The sequence below is a fragment of the Heptranchias perlo genome, chromosome 35 (genome assembly GCF_035084215.1).
Source record: "Heptranchias perlo isolate sHepPer1 chromosome 35, sHepPer1.hap1, whole genome shotgun sequence".
NCBI lineage: Eukaryota > Metazoa > Chordata > Chondrichthyes > Hexanchiformes > Hexanchidae > Heptranchias > Heptranchias perlo.
Genome location: NC_090359.1, coordinates 16704992 through 16721717, shown reverse-complemented (window position 1 = coordinate 16721717; position 16726 = coordinate 16704992). Strand labels below are relative to the sequence as shown.

General features: G+C 44.0%; 7 non-coding genes across 7 annotated transcripts; 2 read left to right on the top strand and 5 right to left on the bottom strand.

Moving 5' to 3' along the window:
- Positions 1 to 8077: 8077 nt before the first annotated feature.
- trnad-guc (transfer RNA aspartic acid (anticodon GUC)) lies at positions 8078 to 8149 on the bottom strand. The gene has a single exon. It is a non-coding gene; the product is annotated as a tRNA-Asp (tRNA).
- Positions 8150 to 10205: 2056 nt separating this feature from the next.
- On the bottom strand, positions 10206 to 10277 carry trnad-guc (transfer RNA aspartic acid (anticodon GUC)). The gene has a single exon. It is a non-coding gene; the product is annotated as a tRNA-Asp (tRNA).
- A 962-nt stretch (positions 10278 to 11239) lies between these two features.
- trnad-guc (transfer RNA aspartic acid (anticodon GUC)) lies at positions 11240 to 11311 on the top strand. The gene has a single exon. It is a non-coding gene; the product is annotated as a tRNA-Asp (tRNA).
- A 1023-nt stretch (positions 11312 to 12334) lies between these two features.
- On the bottom strand, positions 12335 to 12406 carry trnad-guc (transfer RNA aspartic acid (anticodon GUC)). Its single transcript has one exon. It is a non-coding gene; the product is annotated as a tRNA-Asp (tRNA).
- Positions 12407 to 14462: 2056 nt separating this feature from the next.
- On the bottom strand, positions 14463 to 14534 carry trnad-guc (transfer RNA aspartic acid (anticodon GUC)). The gene has a single exon. It is a non-coding gene; the product is annotated as a tRNA-Asp (tRNA).
- A 961-nt stretch (positions 14535 to 15495) lies between these two features.
- Positions 15496 to 15567, top strand: trnad-auc (transfer RNA aspartic acid (anticodon AUC)). Its single transcript has one exon. It is a non-coding gene; the product is annotated as a tRNA-Asp (tRNA).
- A 1023-nt stretch (positions 15568 to 16590) lies between these two features.
- trnad-guc (transfer RNA aspartic acid (anticodon GUC)) lies at positions 16591 to 16662 on the bottom strand. The gene has a single exon. It is a non-coding gene; the product is annotated as a tRNA-Asp (tRNA).
- Between the last annotated feature and the right edge of the window lie 64 nt (positions 16663 to 16726).

Genomic DNA, 16726 nt, shown 5'->3' with positions numbered 1-16726 from the left:
TTTCCTCTCCAAAGTCCTTGAACGTGTTGTCGCCTCCCAAACCCGTGCCCATTTCAACCGCAATTGCATGTTTGAATCCCTCCAATCAGTTTTCCGCCCCTGCCACAATACTGAAAAGACCCTTATCAAAGTCACAATTTACGTCCTCTGTGACTGTGACCGTGGTGAACTATCCCTCCTCATCCTTCTCGACCTGTCTGCAGCCTTTGACATGGTTGACCACACCATCCTCCTCCAGTGTCTCTCCTCCGTCTTCCAGCTGGGTGAAACTGAGCTCGTCTGGTTCCATTCCTATCTCTCCAATCGTAGCCAGGGAATCAAATGGAATGGCTTCTCTTCCCGTTCCTGCACCATTACCTCTGGAGTTCTCGAAGGATCTATCCTTGACTCCCACCTATTTCTCATCCACATGCTGCCTCTTGCGATATCATCCGAAAACATAATGTCAGGATCTACATGTACGCTGATAACACCCACCTCGACCTCACCACCTGTCTCGACCCCTCCACTGTCTCTGATTTCTCACACTGCTTTTTCAACATCCAGTAATGGATGAGAAAAACATTCCTCCAACTAAATATTGGCACAAACTCCGTTCCCTCGTCACCGACTCCATCCCTCTCTCTGGCCACAAATAAATAGACCATCATGAAATGTTCACAGTCCGTTTCTTGAGCCTTCTCCTTCGTAGAAGAATCTTTTAAACTCCTCGCACAAGTAACCATTGAACTTAATGTCTTGTTTTGCGGTATGTTCCAGATTGTTCCAGGTCAGCATTGTAATAATTCGGGGTAGTTGAAAAGTGGGATCATTATATTAAATCTCGATATTTATCACAGCCCCGCCCCCCAAACATTCAAACCACCGTTCAGGAGGAGAACCCCTCTGCTCACTGACCGACATTGGCTCCCAGTCCACCAACATCTCAAATTTGAAATTCTCATCCTCGTGTTCAATTCCCTCCATGACCTCGCCCCTCCCTATCTCTGTAACCTCCTCCACCCCGACAACCCTCCGAGATCTCTGAGCTCCTCCAATTCAGGCCTCTTGCGCATCCACGATTTTCATCGCTCCACCATTGGCGGCCGTGCCTTCAACCGACTGGGCCCAAAGCTCTGGATTTCCCTCCCTAAACCTCCCCGCCTCGCTACCTCTCTCTCCTCCCTTAAGTCACTTAAAACCTACCTCACCTGTCCCAATATCTCCTTATGTGGCTCCGTGTCACATTTTGTTTGATAATCGCTCCTGTGAAGCGCCTTGGGACGTTTTACTCCGTTAAAGGCGCGATATAAATGCAAGTTGTTGTTGTTGTTGGGGTGGAGAAAGGGTTTTCTTGCTTTTTATGACTCTTTTCAATCTCTCTATTTCTTTCCTTTCTCGGACTCTGTTTTCCGGGTCTGTTTACTGACACACATTACAATCTGTGTCACTCGGTGTCTAACAATGTGAGGCAATGTGTTTTATTCCCGCTGTGTTATCTCTCTGACGGTTTCCTGATAAATGTTTAACTCGCGGCCTGTTCCCGTTAATGGTCACAAGCAGTAACAGACAGACAGAGCGTGTCTGACCGCCCTGAGATGTGGAAAAGGCATCAGTTTAGGACAAATGCATCAAATCAAATGTTCATCGGGCACCGAGAGAGACAAACTCCAGAGAGAAAGGCAGAAGGAAATAGAGAAATAAAAGCTAAATACAGACATCCTTGATGTCTCTCTATTCCATCCCCAACCGTTCAGTGTCGGGTAAAAATGTCAGTGCAAATAAATGTTCGAGAATCGGCCCAAAGAAGAAGAAACAAAATAACCCAAAACTGCTGAAACCCGGGATCTTTCGATCTTCAGTCTAACGCTCTCCCAACTGAGCGATTTCAGCCCCACATCAAACTGGCCTTTGGGTCATCCTCTTGTAATAAAATATAATCCCGGGTGGAATTGCCCCTCCCGCTCATTCCTCACTTCAGGATAATGAGACCGACCATCAAGGAGAGATTTTCTGAGACTTTCGGTGAATCTCATTCATATTGAACATTCCTTGAACTCTCTGCCGGGGGGATTCAGAGCTGGGGTTCGCCATGAACCAGCGTCCCCTCAATTCCCAGCTTTATCAGTGAATCGACCAACTAACGCTCGAAGGAGCTCAGGTTATATTAATAATAAAAACAGAAAATGCGGGAAACACTCAGCAGGTCAGGCAGCATCTCCAGCCTGTACTGAGTGAGCTGATCTCACGAGGTGTGCGACTGAGCCACGGAGCAAGAAAAGCCGAGGCTCAGTCCCGGGCCTGAGCCGAGTGAGCTGACTCAATGTGTTCCTGGTAATTTTCATCAACACCTTTGAATGTGGCAGCACGATTTGTTCAAGCCGTTAAAACAGCATATGTTTCCTTGGCTGAATAATAGAGAAATCGAGTACAAAAGCAAGGAAGTGATGTTAAACGTTTTCAATCATTGTTCAAGCCTCATCTGAAGTATTGTGTCCAATTCTGGGCACGATAATTTATTAACGATGTCAAGGTCTTGGAGAGGATGGAGAGGAGATTTCCCAGAATTATACCAGGGATGGGGTTTAGTTGTGTGGAGAGACTCGAGAACCTGGGATTGTTCTGCTTCGAGCAATGAAGGTTAAGGGTAGAAGTAATCCACGTGTTCAAAATTAAGAGGGGTTTTGATCGAGTAAATAAGGAGAAACTTCACCCACTGGCGGGAGGGTCGGCAACCAACGGACGCAGATTTAAGATAATTGGCAAAAGAACTAGAAGGGAAATAAGGAGATTTTTTTGACACAGCGAATTGTTATGATCTGGAACGCACTGCCTTAAAGGATGGTGGAGCTCGATTCAATCGTAACTTTAAAAGGAGAATTGGATAAATACTTGAGAATCTCCCCACAGATACTACCTGACCTGCTGAGTGTTGCCAGCGGTTTCTGGGTTTATTTTTGAGCTTTCACTATCGCAGTTTTCCTGACAACCTGCAACTTGCCTCAAGGGCGCAGCTTCAAGCACAACTTTCTTGTGCTCTTCTCACACACAAGATCACACTTTACTTTCCGACACACGCGCTTTAAAATCTGCCGTTTCCGCACACAGCGTCCTGCGCCACGAGAATTTGAAAGACCTTCCGCTCATGGCCTGTAATCGCTCCTTTTTCCCCACAGGCGCTCTTTACATTTATCCTCTGCTCGATTCAATCGCACGCTTCAACAGAACTATTAAGATCAAGGCGGAACACTTCCGATCTTACTGCACCGCCCCAACTTGCCAAATGTGAACCTTTCAACCGCCATTCGCAGCTCTGTCGCGCTGCCCGTCGCTCACGCAACTCAACTGCTGAGAGAAAAGAGCCAACAAGCATCAAAACAAAAACCAGTTCTTCACTTACCATCCCCTGGATCACAAGATTCCCCGAGTAAATTCCGTGAACAATCGGGCGGCTGTCTTTCCAGAGACCAGCCCTGCTTTCGTCGTGTTTGTCTGTCGAGCGGTCACGCAGATCGAAATGTATCGACTGGTTTCAAGGCACAAATGAACATTGGTGCGAATGGGACATGTGCCCAATAGAAACAGCGGTCGGAGCAGAACAAACTTAAAGGCGTGAGATCGTGAAAGTGAATGTTAGAGTCGGCAATGCCGCAGGAAAGTGTCCATGAAATGGGAGGAGGAAAGTAAAGGCGGCCTATTGACTGTGGAAGGAAGAAAAAGCTGGGAGAAGAGGCGGGTTTGAACTGTGGAACATCAAGTACAGGCATGTGAGAGTGCTGGGATTTGATGGAATAAATAGGTTTTCGCCACCAACAAAAAATGTTTTTCTCATGTATTAAATATTGATATATTGTTGCATTATATTCGCAAGCGTGGGAGAGAACAAAAGAAGCAGCGCACACTATGCCGTGATTCGGATTCGAACCGAGGTGGCTGCAGCCACAACGCAGAGTACTAACCACTATACGATCACGGCACCACATGTCAGTGGGTGAGACTCTGCCCGAACTATTTAAATAGCACCATTAACGTAGCGAAACGTCCCAAGGCGCTTCACAGGAGATTTTAAACAAAATTTGACCCCGAGCCACAGAAGGAGATATTAGAAGCAAAATACTGCCGATGCTGGAAATTTGAAATAAAACCAGAAAATGCTGTAAATAATCAGCAAGTCAGGCAGCGTCTGTGGAGAGAGAAACAGAGTTAACTTTTCAGGTCGATGACCCTTGGTCAGAAATGGAAAAAGTTGAAGATTAAACAGTTTTTAAGCAAGTCCAGCGTCAGGAAAAGGGATGGGTGAGGAAGGGGAGGGGAGGAAAGAACAAAAGGGAAGGTCTCTGATAGGGTGGAGGGCAGGAGTGATTAAATAACAAAAGGAATGATGGTGCAAGGCAAGGAGGGTGGTAATGGGACAAGTAAAGAAACAAAAGATTGGTCCAGAGGAGCTGTAAATGGCAACATTTGAACCACAATCAGCACTCGCTGTCCGAAAAAATGTGATCAGTGTTTATGATCTGAAGTTATTGAAATCAATGTTGAGTTCAGAAGGTTGTAAAGAGCCTGATCGAAAGATGAGGTGCTGTTTCTCGAGCTTATGTTGAGCTTCATTGGAACGGAGTCGGAGGCCGAGGACAGAGAGGTCAGAGTGGGAGTGGGACGGGGAATTAAAATGGCAAGCGACCGGAAGCTCAGGGTCACGCTTGTGGACTGAGCGGAGGTGTTCAGCAAAGCTATTACAAATAAATCGCTGTTTCACCTGGAAGGAATGTTTGGGACCCTGGAAGGTGGGAAGGGAGAAGGTGAAAGGGCAGGTGTTGCATCTCCTGCACTCGAATGGGAAGGTGCCGAGGGGAGGAGAGCGAGTGTTTGGGGTGATGGAAGAGTGGACCAGGGTTTCCTGGAGGGAGCGGTCCCTTCGGAAGGCTGAAAGGGGAGGGGAGGGGAAGATGTTTGTGGTGATGGTGGAAGTGGCGGAGGATGATACGTTGAATGTGGAGGCTGGTGGGGTGGAAGGTAAGGACAAGGGGACCCACCGTGGTTCTGGGAGGGAGTGGAATGGATAAGGACAGAAGTGCAGGAAATAGGACGGACACAGTCGAGGCCAAGTCAACTGCAGTGGAGGGGAATCCTCTGTTGAGGAAAAAGGAAGACATATCAGAAGTAGTGTTGTGGAAAGTGGCATCGTCAGAACAGACGCGACGGAGAAAGAAAAACTGTGAGAATGGGATAGAAACAGCGGTCGAAGCAGAACAAATAAGATCGTGAAAGTGAATGTTAGAGTCGGCAATGCCGTAGGAAAGTGTCCCTGAAATGGAAGGAGGAAAGGAAAGCCGGCCTATTGATTATGGAAGGAAGAAAAAGCCTGGAGAACAGACCGTTTTGAACTGTGGAACATCAAGTCCAGGCATGTGAGAGTGCTGGGATTTGAAGGAATGGATAGGTTTTCACCAGCAACAAAAACATTTTCTTTCATGTGCTGAAGATTGATTTCTTGCTGCATTCTATTCACAAATGTGGCAGAGGACAAAAGCGGTAAACAAAACTGTACTGTAACTCGGATTCCTGCGACCACAACGCAGAGTATGGATCACGATACGATCACGGCGACGCACATCAGCTGTGGCAGTCGTGCCCGAACAACAGCAATGTCGCACACGGTCCTGGTTGGAAAAGAAGGATGTTTGGTGATGTGGTTAAAGTACTAAGCACTTTAAATTCTGGCAGAGGTGGGATCGGAACCCATATCCCTTCAGAGACTGGAGTTTTAATCCAGCGCCTTGGACCGCTCGGCCACGCGACCAATTGATAGTGTTGCCTCATAATTTGCTATCTAATGATTGAAATGCGGCTTTCTTGCTTTTTGACCTTTGAGTCGAGGATTTTCCATTGAACGAATAAAATAAATGGGCTTTCTGAGCAATGTTCATGCGACGAGGTGACCGAGTGGTTGAGGTGATGGATTCCTAATCCACTGTGCTCTGCACGCATGGTTTTTATCCCATCCGCGCCATTATTACATTTATCGTTTGATGTGTTGGTTCCTTCCTTGTCTTCATCCAGAAGTCCTGGGCCTCGGTCCAATCCGAAGCCACGGTGGATGAATTTTGCATTGCTCGCTGAACTCTGCTCAAATCTGCAAAATCCTGAGGTGTTGCGAGTGTAAGATGTGAATAACGTGAAGTATCAATCAAAGTGCACAATGACGCCCCGGGAAAGCAAGTATCTCTCCACAGATACTGCGATTTATTTATTAATCCAACTGTCTTTTGCGAAATGACCGAATGTGTTTATTTATATATCTGTATGGGTAAGGAAAACCCCATTTTGATCATTTCCAGGAACCAGTCAAGTACATAAATTAGTTTGTCAAACTCAAAACAACCGCTGGGATTTGCTGATTGAAAATTTCAATGGAAATTGAGACCGTCACGAAGTATCGGAACAAATATACCCGCTGGGGTTTCGGGGTTGTTATCGGTTTATTGATATCACTGAGGAACCCATTTTAAACTAGGTGTAGGTGCAAATCTAACGATGGATTTCAAATTTATCACCTTAACCACTGCTTCGTTAAAATCGCAATGAGTGATCGCTCGGTAACACACCGTGCATCCAGCCCCCAACCCGTCTCCGTTCAATCATGTTCTGAAAGTGACAATCACCTGTTTAATTTTTTCTTCTGTTCTATTTTTCTCTGTAGTTTTGTAAGAAGAAGCGAGCCGAAGACATAAAATTAAAAGATGGTGTCTTAAAAATGCTTCCCCCCTGCCGGGGAATTAAACCCCGGACGAAGGTGGGGCAACTCACCACGATAAGAGAGAAAGAAAGAACGAAAGAAAGACAGAGTCAGTTGTCGTTGTCTAACAAAGAGATGGAAATGTAAATGGTTCTTTCAAGAGTGGCCCGTGGAAAATGAAACAAGCTGTCATCAAATAAATAGTTGAAAGAAATGCACTGATACGTGAAGCATGTCTAACACCATCTGGGATGAGTGCACAGTAAATGCAGCAGTTCCTTGTTAGTATAGTGGTGAGAATCCCCGCCTGTCACGCGAGAGACCGGGGTTCAATTCCCCGACGGGGAGATTAAACTTTTGCCGCCTTTTAAAGCTTTTTCTCTCATTTATCTCTAATATTCGATGCGGAATATACAGTGTAAAACTGACTCGGAGTTTCCCACTTTCCCCGATTTAATTTCACTGATATTCCAGCGGTTTTAAAATCTGCTCTCAGCTTCACTCTTCACTTCGATGTTCGACTGGTCTCTGTGATGTTGGGGATTTCGGGAGGAGGCCGAGATGGATCATCCACTCGGCACTTCTGGCTGAAGACGGTTTCTAAAACTTTGCACTCACACGCTGGGCTTTACCATCATTGAGGATGGGGATGTTCATAGAGCCTCTTCCCATTAGTTGTTCAATTATCCACCATCATTCACAAATGGGTGTGGCAGGACTGCAGAGCTTTGATCTGATCCGTTGTTTGTGGGATCGTTTAGCTCTGTCCACAGCATGCTGCTTCCACTGTTTTTCAAGTAGTCCTGTGTTACTTTCAGGTTATTGGTGTGTGTATATGTCTGTGTGCGAGTGTTAATGTAGCTCGGAATGTGTGTGTTTGTGTATCTGTCTCACTTGTTATATGCGTTTCTGAGTGTCCCTCTCTTTCTTTCTATCTGTCACTTTTAACCTGCTCCCCAAATAATTTTTCTCTGGACCTTGACTAACAAAGAGATAGAAAGTAAGTCTTCTTTCAACAGTGGCATGTGGAAAGTTAATCAAATTGTCATCAAAGAAGTAGTTAAAATAGATTCACTGAAACATGCATCATTTCATTGCTGTATGTGAGATCTTTCATGTCTGCGCCTGTTCCGAGACCTGTCTCTCTCTGTTTCGGGCTGGTGACAGCGCGATTCTGCGTTTCATTTCTTGCCCATCATTGTGGTTCTCACATCGAGCTGAAGCGTGAGGCAGAGAGCAGATTTTTAAAATCGCTGTGAAATCAATTTGTGGAAGTGGGAAAGGCCGAGTCAGTTTTTCATTGTATTTTCAACATCCAATATTGCAGATAAATGAAAGTGAAGCTTCGAAAGCAGCAATAACCTCCTCGTCGGGGAATTGAACCCCGGTCTCCCGCGTGACAGGCGGGGATACTCACCACTATACTAACGAGGAATTCGTGCAGACATTTGCCGCATATTCACCACAGATGCTTCACGTTTCAGTGAATCTGTTTGAACTGTTCATTTGATGACAGTTTGTTTCACTTTCCACGGACCACTGTTGAAAGAAGAATTACCGACCACTTTTCCATCTCATGTTGGATCATGATGTGGGTAACGCGGGAGAGAGTGAGACAGATCTTCTCAGGAAAATATAGAAAATATGAGGCACATACACAGACAGACAGACACAGACACACATACACATGGATTGACTCAGAAATAATGAGAGTCAGAATATGGATAATTTGGCTGATTTTTGTTCCATTTCTGTCGTAGATTTCGTGAAATCTTGCAGATCAATTAAAATGAGCATAAAACTCGAGGTCCTCAATGCTGTGGAATTTTAATTCACTTAAGAATTATTAATTCTACAAGAAACTTGTTGAATTTTGAAACGCAGAGATGAAACAGGTTGATGAATGACGGGATCTGAAGTCTGTCAGATTTGAACCTGCGCGGGGGAAATGAATGAATTTCGAATCTGTCACCTAACCCACCAGTTAGTAAAAATCACAATTGCTCTGCATCCAGTCCTCAAATAGTCTCCGTACAATAATATTCTGAAAGTGACAATCACCTGTTTTATTGCTCTGTAGTTTTTGTTTAGGAAGAAGGTCGGCGAAGACATAAAATTAAAAGTTAGCGTCTGAAAACTGCTACCTCCCAGTCGGGGTATTAAACCCCGGACGAAGGTGGGGCAACTCACCACGATAAGAGAGAAAGAAAGAACGAAAGAAAGACAGAGTCAGTTGTCGTTGTCTAACAAAGAGATGGAAATGTAAATGGTTCTTTCAAGAGTGGCCCGTGGAAAATGAAACAAACTGTCATCAAATAAATAGTAAAAAGAAATGCACTGATACGTGAAGCATGTCTAACACCATCTGGGATGAGTGCACAGTCAATGCAGCAGTTCCTCGTTAGTATAGTGGTGAGTATCCCCGCCTGTCACGCGGGAGACCGGGGTTCAATTCCTCGACGGGGAGATTAAACTTTTGCCGCCTTTTAAAGCTTTTTCTCTCATTTATCTCTAAAATTCGATGCGGAATATACAGTGTAAAACTGACTCGGAGTTTCCCACTTTCCCCGATTTAATTTCACTGATATTCCAGCGGTTTTAAAATCTGCTCTCAGCTTCACTCTTCACCTCGATGTTCGACTGGTTTCTGTGATGTTGGGGATTTCGGGAGGAGGCCGAGATGGATCATCCACTCGGCACTTCTGGCTGAAGACGGTTTCTAAAACTTTGCACTCACACGCTGGGCTTTACCATCATTGAGGATGGGGATGTTCATAGAGCCTCTTCCCATTAGTTGTTTAATTATCCACCATCATTCACAAATGGGTGTGGCAGGACTGCAGAGCTTTGATCTGATCCGTTGTTTGTGGGATCGTTTAGCTCTGTCTACAGCATGCTGCTTCCACTGTTTGTCAAGTAGTCCTGTGTTACTTTCAGGTTATTGGTGTGTGTATATGTCTGTGTGCGAGTGTTTATGTAGCTCGGAATGTGTGTGTTTGTGTATGTGTGAATATGACTATGCCTGTCTCACTTGTTATATGCGTTTCTGAGTGTCCCTCTCTTTCTTTCTATCTGTCACTTTTAAGCTGCTCCCCAAATAATTTTTCTCTGGACCTTGACTAACAAAGAGATAGAAAGTAAGTCTTCTTTCAACAGTGGCATGTGGAAAGTTAATCAAATTGTCATCAAAGAAGTAGTTAAAATAGATTCACTGAAACATGCATCCTTTTCATTGCTGTATGTGAGATCTTTCATGTCTGCGCCTGTTCCGAGACCTGTCTCTCTCTGGTGACAGCGCGATTCTGCGTTTCATTTCTTGCCCATCATTGTGGTTCTCACATCGAGCTGAAGCGTGAGGCAGAGAGCAGATTTTTAAAATCGCTGTGAAATCAATTTGTGGAAGTGGGAAAGGCCGAGTCAGTTTTTCGTTGTATTTTCAACATCCAATATTGCAGATAAATAAAAGTGAAGCTTCGAAAGCAGCAATAACCTCCTCGTCGGGGAATTGAACCCCGGTCTCCCGCGTGACAGGCGGGGATACTCACCACTATACTAACGAGGAATTCGTGCAGACATTTGCCGTATATTCACCACAGATGCTTCACGTTTCAGTGAATCTGTTTGAACTGTTCATTTGATGACAGTTTGTTTAACTTTCCACGGACCACTGTTGAAAGAAGAATTACCGACCACTTTTCCATCTCATGTTGGATCATGATGTGGGTAACGCGGGAGAGAGTGAGACAGATCTTCTCAGGAAAATATAGAAAATATGAGGCACATACACAGACAGACAGACACAGACACACATACACATGGATTGACTCAGAAATACTGAGAGTCAGAATATGGATAATTTGGCTGATTTTTGTTCCATTTCTGTCGTAGATTTCGTGAAATCTTGCAGATCAATTAAAATGAGCTCAAAACTCGAGGTACTCAATGCTGTGGAATTTTAATTCACTTAAGAATTATTAATTCTACAAGAAACTTGTTGAATTTTGAAACGCAGAGATGAAACAGGTTGATGAATGACGGGATCTGAAGTCTGTCAGATTTGAACCTGCGCGGGGGAAATGAATGAATTTCGAATCTGTCACCTAACCCACCAGTTAGTAAAAATCACAATTGCTCTGCATCCAGTCCTCAAACAGTCTCCGTACAATAATATTCTGAAAGTGACAATCACCTGTTTTTTTTGCTCTGTAGTTTTTTTTTAGGAAGAAGGTCGGCGAAGACATAAAATTAAAAGTTAGCGTCTGAAAACTGCTACCTCCCAGTCGGGGTATTAAACCCCGGACGAAGGTGGGGCAACTCACCACGATAAGAGAGAAAGAAAGAACGAAAGAAAGACAGAGTCAGTTGTCGTTGTCTAACAAAGAGATGGAAATGTAAATGGTTCTTTCAAGAGTGGCCCGTGGAAAATGAAACAAACTGTCATCAAATAAATAGTTAAAAGAAATGCACTGATACGTGAAGCATGTCTAACACCATCTGGGATGAGTGCACAGTCAATGCAGCAGTTCCTCGTTAGTATAGTGGTGAGTATCCCCGCCTGTCACGCGGGAGACCGGGGTTCAATTCCCCGACGGGGAGATTAAACTTTTGCCGCCTTTTAAAGCTTTTTCTCTCATTTATCTCTAATATTCGATGCGGAATATACAGTGTAAAACTGACTCGGAGTTTCCCACTTTCCCCGATTTAATTTCACTGATATTCCAGCGGTTTTAAAATCTGCTCTCAGCTTCACTCTTCACCTCGATGTTCGACTGGTTTCTGTGATGTTGGGGATTTCGGGAGGAGGCCGAGATGGATCATCCACTCGGCACTTCTGGCTGAAGACGGTTTCTAAAACTTTGCACTCACACGCTGGGCTTTACCATCATTGAGGATGGGGATGTTCATAGAGCCTCTTCCCATTAGTTGTTTAATTATCCACCATCATTCACAAATGGGTGTGGCAGGACTGCAGAGCTTTGATCTGATCCGTTGTTTGTGGGATCGTTTAGCTCTGTCCACAGCATGCTGCTTCCACTGTTTGTCAAGTAGTCCTGTGTTACTTTCAGGTTATTGGTGTGTGTATATGTCTGTGTGCGAGTGTTTATGTAGCTCGGAATGTGTGTGTTTGTGTATGTGTGAATATGACTCTGTCTGTCTCACTTGTTATATGCGTTTCTGAGTGTCCCTCTCTTTCTTTCTATCTGTCACTTTTAACCTGCTCCCCAAATAATTTTTCTCTGGACCTTGACGAACAAAGAGATAGAAAGTAAGTCTTCTTTCAGCAGTGGCATGTGGAAAGTTAAACAAATTGTCATCAAAGAAGTAGTTAATATAGATTCACTGAAACATGCATCCTTTTCATTGCTGCATGTGAGATCTTTCATGTCTGCGCCTGTTCCGAGACCTGTCTCTCTCTGGTGACAGCGCGATTCTGCGTTTCATTTCTTGCCCATCATTGTGGTTCTCACATCGAGCTGAAGCGTGAGGCAGAGAGCAGATTTTTAAAATCGCTGTGAAATCAATTTGTGGAAGTGGGAAAGGCCGAGTCAGTTTTTCATTGTATTTTCAACATCCAATATTGCAGATAAATGAAAGTGAAGCTTCGAAAGCAGCAATAACCTCCTCGTCGGGGAATTGAACCCCGGACTCCCGCGTGACAGGCGGGGATACTCACCACTATACTAACGAGGAATTCGTGCAGACATTTGCCGTATATTCACCACAGATGCTTCACGTTTCAGTGAATCTGTTTGAACTGTTCATTTGATGACAGTTTGTTTAACTTTCCACGGACCACTGTTGAAAGAAGAATTACCGACCACTTTTCCATCTCATGTTGGATCATGATGTGGGTAACGCGGGAGAGAGTGAGACAGATCTTCTCAGGAAAATATAGAAAATATGAGGCACATACACAGACAGACAGACACAGACACACATACACATGGATTGACTCAGAAATACTGAGAGTCAGAATATGGATAATTTGGCTGATTTTTGTTCCATTTCTGTCGTAGATTTCGTGAAATCTTGCAGATCAATTAAAATGAGCATAAAACTCGAGGTACTCAATGCTGTGGAATTTTAATTCACTTAAGAATTATTAATTCTACAAGAAACTTGTTGAATTTTGAAACGCAGAGATGAAACAGGTTGATGAATGACGGGATCTGAAGTCTGTCAGATTTGAACCTGCGCGGGGGAAATGAATGAATTTCGAATCTGTCACCTAACCCACCAGTTAGTAAAAATCACAATTGCTCTGCATCCAGTCCTCAAATAGTCTCCGTACAATAATATTCTGAAAGTGACAATCACCTGTTTTTTTGCTCTGTCGTTTTTGTTTAGGAAGAAGGTCGGCGAAGACATAAAATTAAAAGTTAGCGTCTGAAAACTGCTACCTCCCAGTCGGGGTATTAAACCCCGGACTAAGGTGGGGCAACTCACCACGATAAGAGAGAAAGAAAGAACGAAAGAAAGACAGAGTCAGTTGTCGTTGTCTAACAAAGAGATGGAAATGTAAATGGTTCTTTCAAGAGTGGCCCGTGGAAAATGAAACAAACCGTCATCAAATAAATAGTTAAAAGAAATGCACTGATACGTGAAGCATGTCTAACACCATCTGGGATGAGTGCACAATCAATGCAGCAGTTCCTCGTTAGTATAGTGGTGAGTATCCACGCCTGTCACGCGCGAGACCGGGATTCAATTCCCCGACGGGGAGATTAAACTTTTGCCGCCTTTTAAAGCTTTTTCTCTCATTTATCTCTAATATTCGATGCGGAATATACAGTGTAAAACTGACTCGGAGTTTCCCAATTTCCCCGATTTAATTTCACTGATATTCCAGCGGTTTTAAAATCTGCTCTCAGCTTCACTCTTCACCTCGATGTTCGACTGGTTTCTGTGATGTTGGGGATTTCGGGAGGAGGCCGAGATGGATCATCCACTCGGCACTTCTGGCTGAAGACGGTTTCTAAAACTTTGCACTCACACGCTGGGCTTTACCATCATTGAGGATGGGGATGTTCATAGAGCCTCTTCCCATTAGTTGTTTAATTATCCACCATCATTCACAAATGGGTGTGGCAGGACTGCAGAGCTTTGATCTGATCCGTTGTTTGTGGGATCGTTTAGCTCTGTCTACAGCATGCTGCTTCCACTGTTTGTCAAGTAGTCCTGTGTTACTTTCAGGTTATTGGTGTGTGTATATGTCTGTGTGCGAGTGTTTATGTAGCTCGGAATGTGTGTGTTTGTGTATGTGTGAATATGACTATGTCTGTCTCACTTGTTATATGCGTTTCTGAGTGTCCCTCTCTTTCTTTCTATCTGTCACTTTTAACCTGCTCCCCAAATAATTTTTCTCTGGACCTTGACGAACAAAGAGATAGAAAGTAAGTCTTCTTTCAGCAGTGGCATGTGGAAAGTTAAACAAATTGTCATCAAAGAAGTAGTTAAAATAGATTCACTGAAACATGCATCCTTTTCATTGCTGCATGTGAGATCTTTCATGTCTGCGCCTGTTCCGAGACCTGTCTCTCTCTGGTGACAGCGCGATTCTGCGTTTCATTTCTTGCCCATCATTGTGGTTCTCACATCGAGCTGAAGCGTGAGGCAGAGAGCAGATTTTTAAAATCGCTGTGAAATCAATTTGTGGAAGTGGGAAAGGCCGAGTCAGTTTTTCATTGTATTTTCAACATCCAATATTGCAGATAAATGAAAGTGAAGCTTCGAAAGCAGCAATAACCTCCTCGTCGGGGAATTGAACCCCGGTCTCCCGCGTGACAGGCGGGGATACTCACCACTATACTAACGAGGAATTCGTGCAGACATTGGCCGTATATTCACCACAGATGCTTCACGTTTCAGTGAATCTGTTTGAACTGTTCATTTGATGACAGTTTGTTGAACTTTCCACGGACCACTGTTGAAAGAAGAATTACCGACCACTTTTCCATCTCATGTTGGATCATGATGTGGGTAACGCGGGAGAGAGTGAGACAGATCTTCTCAGGAAAATATAGAAAATATGAGGCACATACACAGACAGACAGACACAGACACACATACACATGGATTGACTCAGAAATACTGAGAGTCAGAATATGGATAATTTGGCTGATTTTTGTTCCATTTCTGTCGTAGATTTCGTGAAATCTTGCAGATCAATTAAAATGAGCATAAAACTCGAGGTCCTCAATGCTGTGGAATTTTAATTCACTTAAGAATTATTAATTCTACAAGAAACTTGTTGAATTTTGAAACGCAGAGATGAAACAGGTTGATGAATGACGGGATCTGAAGTCTGTCAGATTTGAACCTGCGCGGGGGAAATGAATGAATTTCGAATCTGTCACCTAACCCACCAGTTAGTAAAAATCACAATTGCTCTGCATCCAGTCCTCAAATAGTCTCCGTACAATAATATTCTGAAAGTGACAATCACCTGTTTTTTTGCTCTGTAGTTTTTGTTTAGGAAGAAGGTCGGCGAAGACATAAAATTAAAAGTTAGCGTCTGAAAACTGCTACCTCCCGGTCGGGGTATTAAACCCCGGACGAAGGTGGGGCAACTCACCACGATAAGAGAGAAAGAAAGAACGAAAGAAAGACAGAGTCAGTTGTCGTTGTCTAACAAAGAGATGGAAATGTAAATGGTTCTTTCAAGAGTGGCCCGTGGAAAATGAAACAAACTGTCATCAAATAAATAGTTAAAAGAAATGCACTGATACGTGAAGCATGTCTAACACCATCTGGGATGAGTGCACAGTCAACGCAGCAGTTCCTCGTTAGTATAGTGGTGAGTATCCCCGCCTATCACGCGGGAGACCGGGGTTCAATTCCCCGACGGGGAGATTAAAACTTTGCCGCCTTTTAAAGCTTTTTCTCTCATTTATCTCTAATATTCGATGCGGAATATACAGTGTAAAACTGACTCAGAGTTTCCCACTTTCCCCGATTTAATTTCACTGATATTCCAGCGGTTTTAAAATCTGCTCTCAGCTTCACTCTTCACCTCGATGTTCGACTGGTTTCTGTGATGTTGGGGATTTCGGGAGGAGGCCGAGATGGATCAACCACTCGGCACTTCTGGCTGAAGACGGTTTCTAAAACTTTGCACTCACACGCTGGGCTTTACCATCATTGAGGATGGGGATGTTCATAGAGCCTCTTCCCATTAGTTGTTTAATTATCCACCATCATTCACAAATGGGTGTGGCAGGACTGCAGAGCTTTGATCTGATCCGTTGTTTGTGGGATCGTTTAGCTCTGTCTACAGCATGCTGCTTCCACTGTTTGTCAAGTAGTCCTGTGTTACTTTCAGGTTATTGGTGTGTGTATATGTCTGTGTGCGAGTGTTTATGTAGCTCGGAATGTGTGTGTTTGTGTATGTGTGAATATGACTATGTCTGTCTCACTTGTTATATGCGTTTCTGAGTGTCCCTCTCTTTCTTTCTATCTGTCACTTTTAACCTGCTCCCCAAATAATTTTTCTCTGGACCTTGACGAACAAAGAGATAGAAAGTAAGTCTTCTTTCAGCAGTGGCAAGTGGAAAGTTAAACAAATTGTCATCAAAGAAGTAGTTAAAATAGATTCACTGAAACATGCATCCTTTTCATTGCTGCATGTGAGATCTTTCATGTCTGCGCCTGTTCCGAGACCTGTCTCTCTCTGGTGACAGCGCGATTCTGCGTTTCATTTCTTGCCCATCATTGTGGTTCTCACATCGAGCTGAAGCGTGAGGCAGAGAGCAGATTTTTAAAATGGCTGTGAAATCAATTTGTGGAAGTGGGAAAGGCCGAGTCAGTTTTTCGTTGTATTTTCAACATCCAATATTGCAGATCAATGAAAGTGAAGCTTCGAAAGCAGCAATAACCTCCTCGTCGGGGAATTGAACCCCGGTCTCCCGCGTGACAGGCGGGGATACTCACCACTATACTAACGAGGAATTCGTGCAGACATTTGCCGTATATTCACCACAGATGCTTCACGTTTCAGTGAATCTGTTTGAA